Genomic DNA, 18,903 nt, shown 5'->3' with positions numbered 1-18,903 from the left:
TGGTATAGATGAATAAAATATGGAGGTTTTCACTGGAAGCAGAAAGCAAAGCTTGTAAGATTGTGAAAACAACACTGCTGGTTTATAGATTTGCTAATCCTCTTCCTTGGGAAAAACCTTTTGGCTTTGCAAAATATAACCCCTTAGAGCCTGTGAGTTCATCTGATGCAGCCTTTGATGCTGGTTACATCACAGGCTCACTTTACTGTGTTGTTCTTCCATGGCCAAGCTTGAATGAGCATGCAAAGGCAGTGAATGAAATTTTTTTTGCTTGTTACAAGAGTGACCTGTTCTACTTTGATTGCTCGAAACGAGAGGAAAAAAACAAAGGCATAAGACATTTGAGGATGGCTTGCAGAAGGTGTTATTTGTGAGTACCTTTTTCCTTTTTCATCTGTCCTCAGGTCTCTGGCATCAGTGATAACAATTCCAGACTTTTTGAGACAGAAATAAGAGTAGTGATCAGTCTCTTGCTATGAACCATTTTTTGGGTGTTACCTCTTTGGCAGACTACTGATGTGCATTTTAGAATGGCACAGACAAGGGACGCTTTTAGAGCAGCGGAAATAAAAGTAATCCAGCATATTTTTATAAAATACTTATTCTGCAATTAGCAGTGTTAGAAAAAATTAGATATTTTGAATATAAAGGAAGGAGCACAGAATTCTCAGAATAGGTCTATCACAGGAATTGAAATATATCTTCCATCTTGTTTTAATGCTTTGTTCTGTTAAAATGTACACTGTCATTTAAATACATTACTTATTCTAGGAAATGGTGTACAATCTTAGACAATGTGTCCTTGATGATGTATAAAATTATCTTGTTTATGCTTCATGATTATCTCACACACACACACACATATATATGGTGTTTTCTCATACCCAGTGATGCATTAAATGCTTGAGAATCAATTCATATGATATACATAGTATTAGCAATAGCATTGCAGGCAGCACAGCAGGCATTTAATATTTCATTCATTTAATGCAGTGCAGCAGCTCTTCGCATGAGTTGTCACATTTGGTTGAAGAGCTAAGTGCTTGTACACTTGTAGCCAAAGGTGAAGGATGATAAAGTTTGCATAGGGCTTGTGACATTGCACAATCTAAGTATGCATGGAAACTGCATCAGGCGATTTTATTCACGTGTATTCAGAAGGATCAAATGGGCTTTGACTCTCGAGCTTGCTGTCAAACACACCATAATACCAATATGTCATCCTGCTTTAGCCCAAAATCAAAACAAAACTGATGCAAATGCATAATTCAGTTCTCCATTTTTATTTGCTGTGAACACCAGTGTTTCACTTCTAACCCACAATAATTCACAAGGACTGTGCCCACTACTCGCATTCATCATTTCCATTTAAAGATCCTCTCCTCCTGGGACTAAATTTAATTTAATCAACGTGTCCTACATCACCCTAATGTGAATTCCAGAACAGTCATTCCTAGCCTCAGTTTCAACAATTTCAATAACATCAACCTCAAACCATCCACATTCTGATATCTTTACTCACGTTCAGTAATACTGTACCTATTTCATGAGTAATGCTGTTAAATCAACTACTCAAGAGTAAATTGCTACTCAACATTAATAAAGAATCTGGCCCTAAATTTCCCTTCTTTGTGTGTGAGTGGCAGTGAGGTACGGTGGGTGAGAGAATCTATTTAAATATTCTAAAATTAGGCTGAGCTTTGATATGTTGAGTTCAGTTACACACAGGGAGGTTTGGGTAAGAAAAGTGAACTCGGATAATAGGTTGTAGCCATCAACATGGATTAGCTTCTAAATGTTGGTATTTATATCCAGTAAAAAGGAAGAAACACTGTGCACTACATTCCATTTGTGTATTAGTTTTAGGGTTTCTGGTTTTCATTACTGTCTGTAACGGGACGGCATTTGTTTTTAGTGCATAGCTTATGTCGACTAGAAAGCCAATGTGTGTTGATGATTTGTCCCTCAGTATGCAATGTAGTCAATTTCTGTAGTTAAGTTATTGTGCTGTAAGGAGACTTCTTTGCCAATTATTAGAGTAGTCAACTGCTTCACTGGCTAGGCAATTTTATATGATTATATATTAAGAATGTAAATTGCACAAGTTTTTGATGATGGCTTTATTACTGATCTCATCGTGATTATTGTTGCAACTGAGTTGGAGTTAAAACAACAAGAGTCCTGTAGCACTTTAAAGATTAACAAATCTAATTTCTGCAGGCATAAGCTTTCATGGGCTGCAACCCACTTCGTCAGATGCAATGAGTTGGAGTTAATTTTCTCCCCCATAAAAAGAGTAAGTTTAGAGGTCATTCAGTATTAATGAAGACAATTTAACTCAAAAGATTGACTTCCTTTGACGGTGGCATTGCTTTTTCATTTTTAGAACCAAATGGCAATATCTCTCTCTCTTACTCCTTGTATTTCTAACATTTCCTCATACATGTGACATCATGTACTGGAGGAAGCAAGGCCTGACCTGTCACTTATTCTGCAACTGCACTTTTAACTTAGTTAAAAAAAATTAGATGCCAAGAGATCTGTATAAAGAAATATTGTAAACCTAGGTATTTCAGAAATATCTTTCTGTAGTGTTTTATGTTCATGATCTGTGCACTTATGTTTTTAACTGATGAGATATTTCTTGTAATAATATATCAAATATCCAACACTGGAGTAAATTAAAACTAGTTGATACACATAAATGTTAATCTACATGCATTAGCTATTGAGGCTTCAAAAAATGTTGTAAATAAACATGTTCAGTTTCTAAATACCACAGCCATTCATAAACATTGTATTCTCCTTTCAGAAAAATTACATATGTAAATATCTAATTTAAAAAGCTAAATTCTCTCTGTCAGTCTTTTCACATCAAAATCAATCTCCGTTGTCTGATTTAGTAGTTACTATATTTATAGATACTACACCGAATGGAACATATGTCATTCCACAGTGGTATTCTGTAATAAGCTTTGCCTTGCTGTAAAGCTCTCTCCCCGTCATTTGCTCAGTCACTCTCTCTTTTTCCACATTACTATTTTTTCCTCCCTTTTGAATATTAGACTAGAAACTCATCAGTTTTACTGCTGGCAAATTTTGTTTCTATGTTTTTAGTATAGATGGAAACAATGTAAATTGATAAATTGTACTATATAAAATATTTCTATGAAACAAGAGCCCCTAGTATTTTAGAAAATTCTGATAGTATGTTAATGAAGTCAGAAATGTAGAAAATATTATTTCTTCCTTTCTGCATCAATCTTCTGATCTCTTCTAAAAGCAATTATTCTTCCTTCCCTATGCTGGTTCATTTTCCTCTCTTTCTCAACTCTTATGTTTAATTTTAGCTTTGAAACTGCATTATTTAACTCTGGATATAGTTTTATATGAAAAAAATCAATAGAAATTAATTTCATTTGTGCTGTAAATTGATTAATATAGCCAGAGTTTTAAGAATAGATCTTCTTAATCAAACTTGTGAAGGGAATTAAATGCTCCAAAGTAGTGACACACTATTATTCTTAATTAAATTCAACCTAATTAATTTCCTACAAGCTGTACTGTGGATTAATATATAAAAGTAGCACTTCTTGATGTATATATTTTACAAGGAATTTGTTGTGTGTTTACGTGAAATAAATATTGTTTGGAAAAACTGCTTTTTGTAGCCATAATGTAAGTGCTAGGATGCTACAAACAGAATTCATACTCTATGGTTACTATGCTGGTGGAAGTTTTAAATGTTTTATAAAGGCAATGGTTTTAGTCTCCCAGAAGAGTAGCTGGTGATTTATTTTAGGGCCATTTTGTTAGAGTGTAGGAGCACTAAAAGCCTACTTACCAGTCTTTTTAAAAAGGTGATAATTTCCAGCTATCGAAACTTGAGTGGGAAAAAGAGGAGGAAGGAGAGCTGATGTTAAAGAAAACCAAATAATTATGCTGTATATATCATGTAACACACACACAATGTGAGTGTTTGATCATACTGATAACAGGGCAAAAATCTTGTAGTACTTAGTCCTTTCTTAGGCAAAATTATCATTGAATTCAATAGGGGTTTTGAATGCGAAGGACATAGTAAAGACAACTGGATTTAGCCCATATGGATGAGATTCAATGGACTTATTTTTTACTCTTCATTTTTATTTAAATAAGTGCTGTCCTCAAATGTTTTTAATTTTTCTTTGTTATGACCACCAGACTTGTTTGTATCAAAGAACTGAGCCACAATATATAGCAGTGCTGCTTTTTTGTCTTTTAAGTCAAAATGTCCAATTACAATATTTGCAGATTCTAGCCCTGCATCACTAATGTGAGGATCACAGAGGGTGGTTTCTGATTCATCGCTCAGGATAAACAGAAAGCAAACTAGGGATAGTTACTTGTGTTGGCACCTATTTGCCACCAGATGTCTCCTTCTCTTCTTGCAAGTATATGTTTGGGCAGATGTGTACTGAAAAGCATTTTGTTAGTTAAACTAAAGAAATGAGAGGACTAAAGGGCTATTGAGATATGAATTGATACAAACAATTAAAACAAAGTAAGTAACAGAAAGCTAATATAATTTTAAAGGTTTTCAGTGTAGGTGTAACATCCAAAGCTGAGTCCAACTGCAAAATATATTGTGGAAATAGAGTTCATACAGTGAAAGGGAGATCCTTGCTGCCAAAACCATTGCATTTTGTCCATGTAAGCTTGAACAGAACTTTGACTAAGTGAAATTCACCTCTGTGCAGCACAAAATTGCGATTTAAGTGGTGCATAAGCCTTTTGCTCTTCCTCTGCATTGAGTGGGGGTGGGGAAGATGGAGTTTCTGAATACCAAGATGTCCCCTAAGAACAGCAAGAATGTTGATTCTGAAGAACTGTAAGTATTAGTTATCACATGTTAATTAACATAGAATTTCAGTGGGAGCCAATATAAATCCTACAAAATGGGACAAATATGCTAACCACCTTTAACCTTAATTGGAAGTCAAACAATAGAGTTTTATTCAACTTCAAATAACTGGCTTTTCCACTTAAAAGAGATTTACAATTATCTAAGCATGAGCAAGTCAGCCCTTCCAAACCTTAGACATTGAATTAATCCATAATGTGTTTCTTAAATTAAAGAACAGTCAAACTCTGACCTCGCTTACACCTGTGCAACTTCATTCAGGTGCACAGATGCAAGTGAAAAGCAGAATTTTCAATTTGGAAATGAAAATCATTCTGCATCATGAATAAGAGAGAAATAGAAATGTTTATTTTGTTAGTGTATATGTGGTAGGATACATCTATTGTTTAAGCTTCCATGGATGACACTGAAGTGAATGGAACGAAGTTGGTCCACCATCACTGTTAGTAACAAGTTAATATACAAATGGATTAGTTTTCTTGTCATCATGTAGGTTAACTATCTTCTTGGCTGATGCCAAACACTTGGAGATTGCATGACATCTCACACAGGAAATGTTAACATCAGTTTTAGTTAATGGGCATACTCATATTATAATATGAATACTGTGATTGAAATAGAATACCACATTGCAAGGGTAGAGTTCTGGCAGATAGGATAGACAGACAGGCTAGTAAATGATTGTTAATTAAGCTAGGGAATAGAGCAGTCCAAAACAATTAATACATTGCATACTGTAATATCATCATGTAAAAGATGACCCAAGCCACCTGACGAACCCAAATTCAGAAAATAGGGCACTCTTCCAGTGAGGCTATCTTTCTAAGAATACCTTTCCCGAATGGAGTTGGACATGCTGAGTGCTAATACTGTAGTACAGTTCCAAATACCTGAGTAACTCCCACTGTTTACTATGGAATGAGACATTAAACCATTGGTCTCTTCTACCCATATGTGATAGCTGATAATTTTGCTGGAAAGAATTTGCAAAGCCATTATAATGATTACAATAGTATAATTGTATTGTTTTTTACAGTATTTACAGGAGAAGTAGCAATAATTAAAACAAAAACAAAACACACTTTATAAGTACTAGAAAAGGTATGTAAGTAGTTGGATTTCCCACCCTGCTCTGAATATAGTTTGCATGCACTTTGTATAGCTGACAGTTTACATCCTTCCTGGGATTTGTCTTTATTGGTAATTCAAATAACCACCAAAAAATCTCTGGAAAACATATCCTAAATTTTCTCTCAAAGCTGAGCTACTCCTAGAGTTTCCCTGCAGAGAACTCTCTCTGTCTCAGACCTTAATTCTTACTAACCAAAGAACTACTATCACTTTCCTCATATCCCAGCTGGAGTAAACAGGCCCTGTCTGTCAGCAGGAATCAGTGACCATCTCCTTGCAGGGTACCAACACTTGCTAACAGGGCGGTTCATTGAATGTAGCTTGTCACTGTGTTAAGAGGAGTAAGAAGATATTGCAGAAAGCAAGGGAAAAGAATAGCTCATCAAAGCATAAGCAATTTAGAGTTAATACCTTGGATTTCTCCTAGTTTATTTTGTACCCTAACATTTAAGAGGCTGCCTACTAAACGAATGAGGTTTTACCCCAAATATCTGGGGATCTGAAAGAGAAGGCGAAGAATCATTTCCATATAGTTAAAACTTAATATGATGTACTATGAATCTATTTCTTTTTGTTATCTGTCTAAGACAAGATTCTAGTGCCAATATAAAAAGTAATGGTGGGTATCCCTGATTAACGTCACTGTGAAATATGAAGGTATTCTATATGAGAATTCCTTTACAGTCAACATACTGAAAATTTATAGAGATGGACTTGAGCCAAAACCCAAGATTTAAACCTTCTGGAAGCTTTGGCTAAGTTTGAATCTGTATCCAACCTTTGCAACATGGGCTCAACTCCTCTTACTGATAGTATTCTGAGAGGAAATATTTTTACTACTTGGGAGGTCTGTTTAAAGGAGAGATCTGTAAAAGAATAAAAATATTTTAGGTGAAAAGCTAAGCTGTCTGTTCAAAGCGACCTTGGGAATTTGCAGAGATCTGAAATAAACTGACTAGAATGAAAAAGAATTGCATGGCTTCGACCCTTTGGAATGTTACAAAAACTTGTTAGAAAATGAAATTGGTAGGATAAGCATCTGCCAATCTTTAGGCATTATCTTGAATCAATGCTGAGGCACCATGCTGTATTTAGATCTTCAATCAACTCTCTAATAGAGCTTTGAAGATCATAGATTGGAGTTTAATAAGGCAAATTTAATAGGGCTAAACATTTTAGATTCTGCAGACAGATGAGGGGGAAAGTTATTAAAAACTCAAATTATTCAAATGTATTCCTCGTTGATGTCATTTTAGGCATTGCATTTTAGAAACGGTATCATAGAATTTATTTCAGATACACGTTTATTTAAAAAAGCTATGGAAAGGGTTGAATTTCTGTAAAACTTACATTTTCTGACTTCATAATTTAAGTATTCAAATGACTTTTCCTAGGACTTCCATAACCAGTATTGTATGGAGGAAAAAAAATAGGTGCTACAGCAATTGGTCAAAGACATATAGGGTCTGATTCTGATCTCACTTATCCCATTGAGTAAAACTGGGATCAGGCGGCTGACTCAGGTTCATGGTATCTGATCTCAGAATGAAATGGAATGGTCTCCACCCTTCAGAATGAGAGATGGGTCTGAACCAAATCCCTGGATCCAAACAACCCAGAACTTTGGATCTGACTTTGAACTTCATGATGGCCTCCGTGGCTGTGAATGAGCTAAACCAAAAGCCTGGATATAAACATACTGAGGCTTTGCAAAGTGGAGATCTAAATGTGGATCTGAATACTGCAGCTTGGTTTCATCTGCAATTAGAATCCCGGATGCTGTATGGTGTCTTAATTACAACTCTGCCATTTGTTACTGTTTCATCTCAATAGAGCTGATGGGGACTACAACAGTACCTTACTTCCTATTGAGCTGTTAACTATGTTGAGACCACATAAAATCAGAGTCAAGAGACATTTATTACCTGATCGACAGGAAGCACCTATACATTGTATACAATAACTGTATTTTGTCTTTACAATGCGCCTTTCATATGAGAATCTCAAAGCACTTAACAAACATTAAAGTATTCTGCCTCCAAAAACCCTTGAGAGGTAAATGATTAACATTAACCACCTTCCCAGAGCGGGAAGCTGAAGCACAGAAAGTGTAAGTAAAAAAAATTCTGTCCATACGATTGAAACTATTGGAGCAGAGGGAAGCCAAAGTGGGGCAAGTTCTTTAGGGGGAGGAGGGGAAGGAAGGGGCAGGGACAATTATTTTTTTGTTTTTCTTTTCCAGCAGAAGCGGTTTATGGGTAAGCAGTGTGCAAAATCCTCTGCACTGAGCAGAACAAAGTCCAAAGCCTCATGGGTGCCTACTCTCTTACTCTCAAGAGTAAGATAGTGGCTGGGTGGAGAATGGATGTGTCTGAGAAGACATGGAGTTAATGAGCACAAACCTCCTCCTGGTAAGGGGGCACTTAGCACACATGTCCTTCTTTGGTGTCCCTCTTTGGCCTTGCCTTTGTTTCTAAATGGGAGGAATTTGGTGGCCAAGCAGCAGTGCTCTCATCAGTACAGGGTCAGGCTGCCTATACTGGCCATTACTTTTCACCTGGCAATTCTCTTTCTCTTTTATCCATCACAAGTCAATATCTAGATTGTTCAGCTATTTAACTGCTGCGTCATCGAGGGCTGCAAGGTGTTGATGTCCATCTTCCAATAGTGCACTCCTCCACCACATGTTTGACCATCTGCATTGCTGCCCTGCAGTCAGACTATAAGGATTGGGCTCACAAATGATATGTGCGACACTCTATGCTTGCTCTCTGGAGCATGGAGCCCACTGCCTCTAATAAAGCCATGTTTTACTTGTAAAAATAATACTTTCTGAAATGCTTTTCCTGCTTGTTGATATGTCCCTTTCAATAACTATTTTTCTGTAGTCATGTTACCCCTCTTCTTTCAATCTTTCCATCCCCTTCTCCATTGTAAGTTGTTTGTGTAGTTGCCACCAGTTAACATCTATACCGTGACTGAAAAACATCCTCCAACAGCACTTGATTATTCCTCAAATACACATATGGTGGTGGTTTGATGGATGTTTTTATTTCTTTCCCAGGGATCAAGTTCTTTTATGAGTGACCATCAATTGCCATTCTTAATCAGGAAAAACTCACTCACCTTCGCTTTGCGGTTGCTGACACAACTGTTGGCAGCAGGGATCAAAGCAACTTGACCTTCTTCTTTAAAGGATTAGTGCCTGACTCCTTTCTTTCTGAAGAAAGACTGTGTGACATTTTTCTGCTTAACTACTCCTTTTGATCTTATAAGAAGATGACCTCATAGGACTCTCTTTAAACACAGGGAGCGTAAAAAAAAAAAAAGTAATCCTTTTGTGGCACTCAGGAGAATGCTGTGAGCAAAAGAAATGAAGACCAGAAATGACATGACTGATGAAACAAATGATAAATAATCTGTGTTTTATTTTTTAAAATAAAGTGGAGGAAAAATCTCTCTTTATCGGGCACATCTTCTCCATGTAGACGCCTCAGGAGATATGAAATATTGGTTTGACTTTTCATTATTTTTATTGAGTTTCCAGAATGCTATTTTCAAGACATTTGATATGCTTGTTTCGTAATGCAATACTTACTGCACTAAGCCTTGTTTAATGTTTCCCTAGCCAAATGCTAAATATTGAGGAGCACTGCTGTGCATCATTTATAGGGTGTTCACATTTTTCTTTGGCTGTGGCATTTTGTGTTGCCCTGTACCTCTTATTTAGCTATGATTTTACTACGTCAACCCAGCCTGAATAGCAGTAATAATTAATAATATAATAAATGCAAAATGTCTGTGTTCTATTGTAAAATAAGGACTTAGTTTTGAAGATGTGGCCATAATTAATTTATATTACTGATTTCAAGGACTTTTTCTTTTAACTCAAGTGTCAACTCACATGCAGTAAGTTAAATTATCAGATTTACAAAGCAGTATGGTGCAACTTATTTATAGCAGCTGGGCCTTCAGGGAGTTTAAAGGTATTATGTTCATTTATTTACATTTGCATCCTATTCTCCTCCTCACATTTATAAATAATGTTGTAATACAAATAGCAATAAAACAGCTTGACTGGTGCAGAGTAATTCACAAATTTGAAGTTTTATATTTCTGCAGGAATTTTAACCCTTAACCTCCATTAGCTTTGTTTCTGTTGTTCCACGTGACAAGGCAAAGACATAAAGTCCATAAATTAGCACCTTTTTCTTGTTTTGTTCTTTGCAACAGAATTTTGACTCTTTGTTGCAATAGTTCATCATAGACATTAAGAATGATTATATAAGTATGGGACTATTCCCCTTTATTTTCTGGGAATCCGAGTTTACAGTTATACATCTTCAAATTTCATTCAAATCTATGGAAAATTTCAAACGTACCTATTAGTACCTATCTTTCCCAAAAAAGCCCCTTTCTAGACACTTGGTGTTTTGACTTTGTGTTTTTCCTTGTGTCGTAGGTCTATAAATACTCTGCACCAGTTTTGCTGTCCAGCTCCATTGTACCATACCCAGCTAACTGTCCCTGCCACACACTCAGAGTACAGGTAAGAGTAGATATGGTCCACCCACCTACTATTTTTAAAGAGAGATTTGGTTTTATAATCTTATATGATAAAATGATTATCAATTTGATGTAAAACATGACGCAGCATTAGATAAAATCAAAATAGATTTAATATTGAAGAAATTTTAAATCCAGTAGGACAGTCCTGCATCTGCTTATTTCTCTCAAGCACTGGTGAATGAGAGAGAGTAAAGTTATCTCTGTAAATCTTAGGGAGCAAGTCTCCCTAGACTCCCTTTGAGAAAGAAAATCAAACATTTCTAGAGTTTGTTCTTACAAGACAAATGTATTAAGTCATTTAATTCTCCCCTTCACCTCTAATTTACAGTAAGAAGCACTGTTCAGAAAAATATGAACCTCTTTGCCCCGGAATACTTTGTTACTGTGCAAAGTAAGTGAAACGTCTGGCTCTCCAGGGAATAAGGGCCTGATCTTGCAAGATGCTGAGCGCTCTCCATTCCTTTTAACTCAGTGGAATTAGAGGGCATTCAGAACATCATAGGCAGCACTTGGCAGGATCATGCCCTGCACAGAGTGAACAATACACTTACAGTGCTGCTAACTGTTCCAGATAGTTAGATGTAGTCCACCTTGATTTTGAAATTCTGTTTAAGTGTAGAGAGCAAATCTTATACACGCCCAACAGAAAATCTGTAGAATCAGTGAGTTAATCCAATGACCTTTATAGAAACACGATAGGGCAAGTCATCTAAGGTATTTAAATATATGGGAAATATTAAGAAATTGTGCATGCTATGGGCAGCTTGTCTTTTATTTAACTTCTTCTATCAACTTAGCTAGTGATAATTGCCAGCTCATGAATAATATTTGTACCAAAATATTGGAAGTATGGTCCTCAAAAACCCTCAACTCACCTTGTATTGGTAATAAGGAAAAAAGAAAAACAGCAATGAATCCTAAATCTGTAAATGCACAAACACATTCTGTTACTTTCTATATTTCACATGTTAGTTATCCCTGATCATGCAGGTGTTGGATGCTTTCCATCTTTCACATTTTCAGTCTCTATCCAGCTTTCCTCATGTTGGCTTCTTTTCATCAGCAGTACCCTCATTCCATATCTGGAAGTGACAAATCTATAATCCAGTTGTAAACAATGACTGTTTAACTTGTATTAAAAATAATTGATATGATTAGAATATTTTTGTTATTTCAGTTATTTTTTTAAAATACTGGAAAACCATATAAAACGAATTTTCAGTGTATTAATATTGTATCTGAAGGTACGTAAAATGTGGATTATTTGATAGTGCTTGAGTCTAAAGCATTCTTATGGCACATACATTTTAGAACTGTGGGGGATGGGATATTCAGAACCACTCACTGTTGATCTAATTCTGTTCCCATCAAAGTCAAGAGATCAGACACTCAATTTGTGTAAATTGTCATAGCTCAGCTGAAGTCAAAGAGTTATAACAGTTTACACCAGCTAATGATCTGGCCTAAGGAGTTTTACCATTGTCTTATTGGAAGCAAAGTTAGGCCAATTCTGAGGACTTTAGAATACCCCACCCTAGAACATTAAGGGCAAGGTTGGCTCTAACTGTGCAGAGGAATTACTTCATGTAAGTCCACCCCCTGCATGGTCTGCATGGTAGATTATGGAGCCAGGCATAGGAAGAATGGATGCTCTGTAGGGCTGCAACTCTATCTTTTCTCCCACCTCTGTCTTGAGCAAGTAGGCAGGATGGGGTGGAGAGAGTGAATGGAGCTGTGCCTGTCCCTCTCAACACTAGCCAACAGGGCTGGCTGGTTGGTTGTCAAGTGGGGAGGGTGCTGTATCCAATAAAGTTATAGAAAGCAATGCTTCCCCAGGAGGGAGCCAAAGGGTCTATAAGTCACAATGCCTTCCCAGGGTTCTTCCTTGGCAGATGGCACTCCGAACCACCCCACATTCAGGGCTAGTGGCAGAGTCTCAATTGATTCCAGGTAGAACTGGTAAAATGTTTGAATGAATAGATTTTTGCTGAAAAATGCAGTTTCAGTTTGACCAAAATGCAAATTCGAGTTGAATTCAGTTAATAGTTTAAAACAAAAAAAATAGAAAAAGTTGCAACATTTCAGTTCAACATTCTTCAAACAAACTGTTTTGACTTTTTTCATTTCAAAAAGACGTATCGTTTTGAAATTTAGCTAGATTTTTTTTAAGGTTTAAAAAACACCCAAAAACAAAATGAAAAAAGAATTGTTTTGGGTCAAACTAAATGTTTTGTTTGACCTGAATTCTTCTCATGCACCCAGTTCAGCAAGAAAAAATGAAAAATGTCTGTTTTGGGTCAACCGGAAAAAAATTATTTTCAGATTTTTCAGTTCGAACTCTGAACTGAAAAATCAGCTAGTAGCTCACCTCTAAATCCAAAGTTATCCCAGACTTGAATTAAGGGCCAGATTCCGATACCCTTTCATTGTGAATAAGGATATCAGAGTCTGGCCCTCAGTAATTAATTGTTGTCAATGTTGTTTCTGGATATATGAAATTATAATGTAACATCCATATAGCAATAGTTTATTCAATAAATAGTATGCAAACTAGAGCCCTGATCTTGTAAGTGCTCTTTATGTGGAACTTCCACTGATGATAATGGAAACTCAGACTGTAGATCATTTACAAGATTGGGCCCTAAATTTGCATATATTTTAATAACATTTAATGTGGTCTTAAATCTTTCAATTTTTGTTAATAATACAAACCACTGGAAAGAGAACAAAAACTAAAAGTATGCTTAACTCTAATTTTAGGTTTCAGCTTTATTTAGAAAATACACAAAGGAATTAATTTTGTAGCCCAGAATTAAAAGTGAAATTTGGTCTTAAAAAGAAACAATTAATGAGTGCACCACAGTGAAATCTAGAGCATCTCTTATTTGCTGTTAGCTAATTGCTGGATGTTTTATTCACTCCAGCAGTTTTATTTCTAGCCAACATGATCCTTGACATCTGTTTTGAATTGTTAATAAGAAAATAATGCATTTTTAATAACTGTAACTATTTCAGTAATTCCTTGCTTGTTCATTTTTACATTGTTCAATGTACACTGTAATAATACAAGAGGTTTCTTAAATTTTTGTAATATAAAAAAGAGAAATCACAGTAAGCTAATACATGATGCCAACTCCATCTCGTTGCTTGTTTCTTTTATGTTCAAATTAGCCCTTACACTTTGCATCTTTGTCCTTTTTTTATTCATTCTGAGAAACAGATTTTAAATGGAATACAGTTTGAATAGTTAGACTGTTCAGGGGCAGCAACAATAGTTTGATTTCACAGAGAACAGGATAGAGCTTTAAAACCAGAGGCACTCTAGATTTAAGAGGCATAGTTTCTATATAAGCCTGGTCCATATCCCTCAGTAATTATGTAAATTTGAGTGTAAATGGCAAAGTAATGTAATTTATGGCATAGCTAAGTACTATGTTTTTATTTACTCATATTTAGCTAAGAAATGTTGTTATTTACCCACTGAGCCCTGGTCTGCGCTACAAACTTATGTTGGTATAACTGTGTGACTCGGATGTGGAAAATCTATGCCTCTGAGCGACGCAGTTATACTGACCTAACTCTTGGTGTAGATAGCGCTATGTCGATGGAAGGCATCTCCTGTCGACACAGCTACCAAGTCTTGGGGAGGTGAGGTATCTATGCTGATGGGAGAAGCTCTACCGTCGGTATAGGTAGCATCTTCATTAAGCGCTACTGCGGCGCAGCTGTAGGGCTATATGTGTAGACAAGCCCTGAGAGGGCGAACAGTGAGAATGGCAGGAAAAATAAATAGAGGATCTAAAGTGATGCAGCCTGCCCCTTGTTTGAAGCAGAATGTGCTTTTCCCAACATACAAGTCAGATTTCAAATTCAGCCCTGCTGTAAGCAGGCTTCAATTGGGAGGTGAGCCTGCTACACCAGAGCTAAATTTGGTCACAAGTTGTAATGTACATTCATTTTGTACACCTGCTGGCTGCCAAATTGCTGCATATTATTTTGCCATTCAACTTACTTGACTGTGTGCTTGGTCACTGAATTTGATCCTTAAATGAGTGCCTTCACAAGCTGTGGATTCCACCTACCAATCTACTCTTGTAAAGGGAGGGACTTCCAGGTCTGCTGGATGTAATTACTTGATGCATATGTTAATGCTCATGGTGCTCATGCTTCTGTACATATGATCAATACTGAAGTGGTGAGGGTTGGCTGCAAATAGGAGGATAACAGACAGGGAAGAGTGTGTGTGTGGAAAATGTACATGTGTATATACATACCTGTATTATATGTGTGTATATAAGCATGTACGTATTACCGCAACTGGACAGATTTGCTTATCATTAATGGTTGAAAGACATATTAAAATAATTGTTTGAAAGGCTGAATTCCATTTGATCTGATTCCTTTCTTCATATGAATATGATTTCTTTGTTTTGCTGTGCATGAAATGACAGCTCCCAACCACAGTCCTCCATCCACCCTCTTCAGTTTTCATCCCTGACATTTTCGGACTAGGTGCCTTGTCATATCCAAAGATGATTTCTAAAATCTTGAAACTGGAGGGTTTTTTTTCTTTTTCTTTTTCTTTTCTTTTTTCCCCAGTGGTGCCTGTGAAAACAAAAAGATATTGCAAAGGATATTATAGAACCAAAGAAACCCCATCATTTTCTTGCACCCTCTGCCTGCATAATGTTTAATCAGCACCTCTGTGAGGTAAAAAATTATTCTTCTGAGAATACTGTACTTATTTTGAAATTCCATGCAGAATTTTTCAGTTTTAACCAGAAATGCTGGCTAATATGTAACAAACCACTGTATCAAAAATAGCAGAAGAATTGATCATACTTATGTTTATCCGTTTTGCCTGTGCTAGTGGTAATCAGTGTAGCCAGATATGACAGCAATGGTTAACATGGAAATCCACCCTCCAGTAATAAACCAAATGCCTAGTTGCTAACTGTTGATGTATAAGTAATAGGTTTCTCTTTCACAATCAGTTTTCTCAAGAGTTCTGTGAAATAGTTGCATAGTCGGCACAATCAGGGAAAAATCCATTTTTGTTAGTTTCCTGCAAGTGAAAATTCGCTCATCTTTTGTAGGTTAAAATGACTTTTTCCATCCTTAGATTCATTTCCCTCATTCAGCTGAACTACAGTGTATCCCAGTCTGAGAGAAAATACCCCAAATTCCTCTGTAAAATATCACATAGATGCCTTTTGGTCCTAGAATGCCTTATCTTTCTGGAAACCCCCTAACTTCACAATCTAATAGTAAAGGTGTTCTTTTGTGGTTTTCCAGCCAAAGGTCCATCACAGACACAGATGTGCTCCAATGAGCTACCTTTTGCAGAATACATTAAGTAGTTAAGGTAACAGTTCACAGTTCAGGCCTCACAAAACATAAGCAGTTGTTGGGAAGGTATCTTCATTTCAACTAAAAAGCAATTTGCTAATTATGACTTCTTAACACATTTTTCAGTGTTGTAATTTTCTTGTTTAAAATTCCATGTAAATGCCAAACGATCTTATTCCAAACTGATCAGAATGATAAAAATGACATGACTCATACAAATTGGAGCAGAAGTTCATCATTTTGATGGTTCCCAAGAGAAATATAGCAATTCCAAACAGAGAACCAAAGAATCACTCAAACTACATATTCTGTAATAAGAGTTTTCAGTGCCAACAAATATGATTTTTATTCTGTTTAAATTGTCAAATTGCACAGGAAAACTAGTGTAAAAACAGAATAATACCTGCAATTTCTCCAATTGCTGACCTACAGGATCTAGATATGGAAAAACTGCAATCTACATGTTTACAGCCATTAAACTGTTAAAAGCAATTGGTAGACTATCATGAGAGGTACTCTTTGTCTTTAGATTTTCTGGTTTTCTTTCCTTCATTGTATTCCTTTCCATCCTGCTTCTTTATCCTGCTATTTAGTTAAAGAAAATGACCACTGGTGGTGGTGTTACTGGTAAAGAAGTGACATTGTGAAAGCTTCCTGATAAGCTGGCATCATTCCTCTACTTCCTCACACCATAGAGTACAATATAGCATTACAGATGTAGGTATTCCAGACTGCTTTTGTAATTTAATAGCAAATATAACTTCTGATTTGTAGCACTATTCATGATGCTGGCAACTCTGAAGACAAAGTTCTACCTAGCTTAAAAGAAAAAGGAGTACAGTTCTATCTGTAAGAAATACTTCTACCTGTAAATCAGCATGTCAAAAAATTATGTCTCCACTCCTACATTTTCAATGAAATATGTTTAATGGAAATCCTCATGAAGTGTTTCTCTTTGTTCAGTTAAAACCAAGGATCTCTATTTCTACAATAGACTTGGGGCGGAGGGAGAAATTTAGTGAATTGTACACTATAGATATTTGAGAACATTTTTCTAGTGGTAAAAATATAAATTACCCTTCTAAAAAGTAGGTAGGCACTTTGATACAAAGCTTTCCAACTCAAACAGACTTTGCTGCCATAAACATTAACCTGGGCTTGTGCTGTCTTTTGATTATTGCATGAAAACTATAGAAAATGTGGCCTAGCACTTAGCACCATGTACATTCTCTCAAAGATTCTTATGAGCAGTGCAACTGGGATACCTTCCATTGCTTACAGATGGGCTGTACTGTTTTTAAATACTGTAGCTGAATTCTCCTAACATTGTTCCCTTGTGATTCTGTTCCCCTCTCTCTCTCTCTCTCTCTCTCTCTCTCTCTCTCCTTTTTTACCCTCCTTGGCAGGGAAGATAATGTTCTCCACCAGTTCTGTTGTCCACCTTCTGGGTCTAGTAGTCCATCCTCAAGATAACAAAGAAGCTCTGGGTCGCTAAGTCGGCAGTCAGAGTGCCACATCTGTATATTCCATCTCCCTCCTCTTCTTTCTCTTGCTGGTGTGTATGGGACTGACACTAACTTGCATGGAGACACTAAACATTCCGGTTTACATCAAATTTTAAATTACTCAGAATGCCTGGTAACTTCCACTCTGCATTTTCTTCTCCACGCTTTCATTGCTCACTTTTTTGTGTCAAATGATTAGAATGCATAAGCAGTGTAAACAAAAATGTAAAATGCACAATATATTTTGAACCAAAATAAACAGTGCCATAAATCTCCCAGTGTCCTGTACATTTTGTTATCACATGCAGTCATAATGATTTCTTATAGGCAATAGATATGCTAACTAATGTGATTTATTTTCTTTCAAACAGATTTTTGTTCTCTCATAATGTGTATTGCATTATGCCTTTTGGAACAATCATGAATGCATATTTCAAAATTGGTCTCTAGCTGCATAGTTCAGATCCAAATCTGAATGTGACCAGTGTTTAGGGATGTTGGAGTCTGGGGCTTAGATTCAACTGTTCTACTACTGTCGGTGTCTTCTGACCATTCCAGTGATTCAGGCAGATATATATTGTGGCTGTGGAACCATATTTGCCTCGGCTTTGAACAGCTGATTTATCAATTATTTTTAAATGTCTGTAAATCTACCAGTTGTGTATTTAAATATGTTTGTGAAACAGTCATATTCTGTATTAGGCACCGATCAACACATCTAACTGAATACAGTATCTTTCTCTAAGCTATATATAGTATCATGCAAAGGCCCAGGATGGTTGTCCTTGGACAGGTACTTGGTAGGTGGAAAAGGGGTGCAGCCAACACATACCAGCTGTAAAATGACTGTTTGTTTGAGGGCTGCAGCTGTTTGGGCCTACTAAACTTAAAGGGCCAGCCACAGAAAGGCATGCTGGGAAATAAAGGTCCTATAAAAGAGCAGCCCTGCTTTTGGGATTGAATGCATCTCAGTTTCATGTAGTTCCCAATCAGGATTAGCAGGGAGCAGAGAAATCACTGAAGAAAGTGTTCCTGGGGAAATGGTTACTTTGGTGCTGGGTCTATCACACCCCAAGATATAATTCTAAAAGATATGAAGTATCTGGGGTTTAAATGGAGTTAGAGGAGGGAATGGGGGCAGGATGAAAGGCTTGCAAAAAAGTTGATGTTTTTAATTGTAATTATATGTGGCTTTAAGGACGGGATGGAAAGGATTGGAATCAGTAGGAACAGGCAAGGAAGCAGACTAAGACAAGGCAGGGTAAGGGTCGTCATATTCTTCTCGTTTCACACTATGCACAATTCAGGGTCCAGTAATGGCCTGAAATGTGCCTGTGTGGCATCTGAATCTGTGCATTTGGAGGACAGAAAATAAGGAATTTGTTCTTTGGGGCAGTTTTTGACTGCCTCCTCAATTTTTTCTCCTAGTTACCCCGTGTAGTGCCT

At 36.5% G+C, this 18,903-nt stretch overlaps 1 long non-coding RNA gene across 1 annotated transcript; it reads left to right on the top strand.

Annotated features, from left to right (window-relative positions):
• The first annotated feature begins 234 nt into the window (after positions 1 to 234).
• LOC137150099 (uncharacterized) lies at positions 235 to 17,711 on the top strand. The gene is made up of 3 exons (XR_010918910.1): positions 235 to 370; positions 10,497 to 10,583; positions 17,359 to 17,711. It is a non-coding gene; the product is annotated as an uncharacterized lncRNA (long non-coding RNA).
• Positions 17,712 to 18,903: the final 1,192 nt, after the last annotated feature.

The sequence above is a fragment of the Emydura macquarii genome, unplaced genomic scaffold (assembly GCF_026122565.2).
Source record: "Emydura macquarii macquarii isolate MOO-44397 ecotype Brisbane River unplaced genomic scaffold, CSIRO-AGI_Emac_v2 contig_968, whole genome shotgun sequence".
Classification (NCBI taxonomy): Eukaryota; Metazoa; Chordata; order Testudines; family Chelidae; genus Emydura; species Emydura macquarii.
The sequence above is the reverse complement of the archived record's forward strand: the minus strand, read 5'-3'. Positions and strand labels throughout refer to the sequence as shown.